The sequence below is a fragment of the Octopus bimaculoides genome, chromosome 13, assembly GCF_001194135.2.
Source record: "Octopus bimaculoides isolate UCB-OBI-ISO-001 chromosome 13, ASM119413v2, whole genome shotgun sequence".
NCBI lineage: Eukaryota > Metazoa > Mollusca > Cephalopoda > Octopoda > Octopodidae > Octopus > Octopus bimaculoides.
The window spans coordinates 17747222-17749469 of NC_068993.1; the positions used below are offsets into that span (position 1 = coordinate 17747222).

Consider the following 2248-nt stretch of genomic DNA (forward strand, 5'->3'; position numbering starts at 1 on the left):
ATATATATATATATATATATATATATATATACATATCCTAGGGCTGTGGTAAGAAGTTTGCTTCTCAACCACATGGTTCCAGGTTCAGTCCAACTGCATAGCATCTTAGGCAAACGCCTACTGTTATAGCTCCAGACTAATCAAAGCTTTGTGAGTGGATTTGGTAGATGAAAATTGAAAGAAGCCCATTATATCTTTCTATCTATCTATCTATCTATATATCTAGCTGTCTGTCTGTCTGTCTGCATGCATGTGTGTGTGTCTTTGTGACTATGTTTGTCAACCCCACCTCACTCCACTCACCGCTTGACAATCTGTGTTGGTTTGTTTATATCCACATGGAATAAGTACTTAGGTCAATTTGTTTGATTAACCCCTTCAAGGTAGTGCCTCAGCATGGCCACAATCCAATGATTTAAACATGTAAAATATACGTATTATATTATTGATAACATCTAAAAGAAGATGCTTCTGTTCCATTTAACTTGGTGAATGTATCTTTGGCCAGGCAGAATCCATAGCACCAGATAGTATCCAACACTCATCTGTTGTTTTAACCCTAAACAGTAACACACCATCCTGTTTGTGGGTCAGCAGAGGTTGCCAAAAATCACTACTGACCATCTCCTCCTGTTTTCTGCCCCAGCGTGGCCACTGTCCAAATACTGAAACAAGTAAAACAATATCTTTTATCTTTTACTTGTTTCAGTCATTAGACTGCAGCCATCCTGGGACACCACTTTGAGGAATTTTTAGTTGAATGAATTGACCTCAGTATTTTTTTTTTTAAAGCCTGGTACTTATTCTAGCGATTTTTTTTTTTGCCGAACTGCTAAGTTACAGGGATATAAACATATCAATGTCAAGCAGTGGTAGGGGACAAGCACAAGCACAAACACACACACACACACTCACACACATGCAGTTTCCATCTACCAAATCCACTCAGAAGGCTTTAATCGGCCTGAGACTATAGTAGAAGACATTTGCCCAAGGTGCCATGCCGTGGAACTGAACCCAGAATCATATAGTTGGGAAGCAAGCTTCTTACCGTACATCCATGTCAGTGTCTATTATTTAATTGGTTACAATTGTTATGATCCCTGGTTGTCTTCAGGTACAGTTATAAATACTTATTTATAGCCTAGTTAACATAAATCTTTATAGAATGTCACCGCCAAGCATTAATTATCAGTTAATTATCACTCATATATGTTAAGTAATCTCGTATCATAATTATGCTCAGTAATAAATAAGAAACTGAAATTGAAAAATATTTCATATCAAACATGGTTGCTATACAAAATTAATTGTATTGGCTTTATAAATGAGTTACACACCCACATGCACACACACATATACACACACACACACATAATGTTAGGCCTAATTTACATAAATCTATTTAGCAAGTCACCACTGGCTATTAAGCTGGTCATAAATAATAAATCTATACTGTGATGATGATGATGATGATTATGACAATGGTGATGATAACAAATATTATTATTATTATTATTATTATTATTATTATTATTATTATTATTATTATTATTATTATTATTATTATGTGATGGCTATTGCATTTGCTATATGAAGTTAAGTGTTATTGGCCTCTGTTGCTGTTGCTATTAGCATTAGGGATCTTAGCAGTTTCTAATAATACTATATTAGTAATTAGAAATATAATTATTATTATTATCATTATTATTAAGGTATTAAGGCGGCAAGTTGGCAGAATTCTTAGCATGGTGGATGAAATGCTTAGCGATATTTTGCCTCTCATTACGTTTTGAGTTGGAATTCCGCCAAGGTTGACTTTGCCTTTCATTCTTTCGGGGTCAATATTTTAAGTACCAGTTGCGTACTGAGGTCAATCTAATTGACTGGCCCCCTCCCCAAAAATTTCAGGCCTTGTGCTAATATAGTAGAAAGGATTATTATTAAGGTGGCGAACTGGTAGAATCATTAGCACGCCAGACAAAAATGCTTAGTGGTATTTCATTTGCTGCAACATTCTGAGTTCAAATTCCGCCAAGGTTGATTGACACGTAAAAGCACCCACTACACTCTCTGAGTGGTTGGCGTTAGGAAGGGCATCCAGCTGTGGAAACACTGCCAAATCAGATTGGAGCCTGGTGTAGCCATCTGGTTTCACCAGTCCCCATCGTCCAACCCATGCTAGCATGGAAAGCGGACGTTAAACGATGATGATGATGATGATGATGATGATTATTATTATTAAGGT

General features: G+C 36.3%; 1 protein-coding gene across 7 annotated transcripts in view; it reads left to right on the top strand.

The window, feature by feature from the left end:
* The window catches only part of LOC106883276 (homeobox-containing protein 1), a 198066-nt gene that overhangs the window by 121972 nt on the left and 73846 nt on the right, over window positions 1–2248 (top strand). The gene's annotated exons all lie outside the window — the stretch shown is intronic.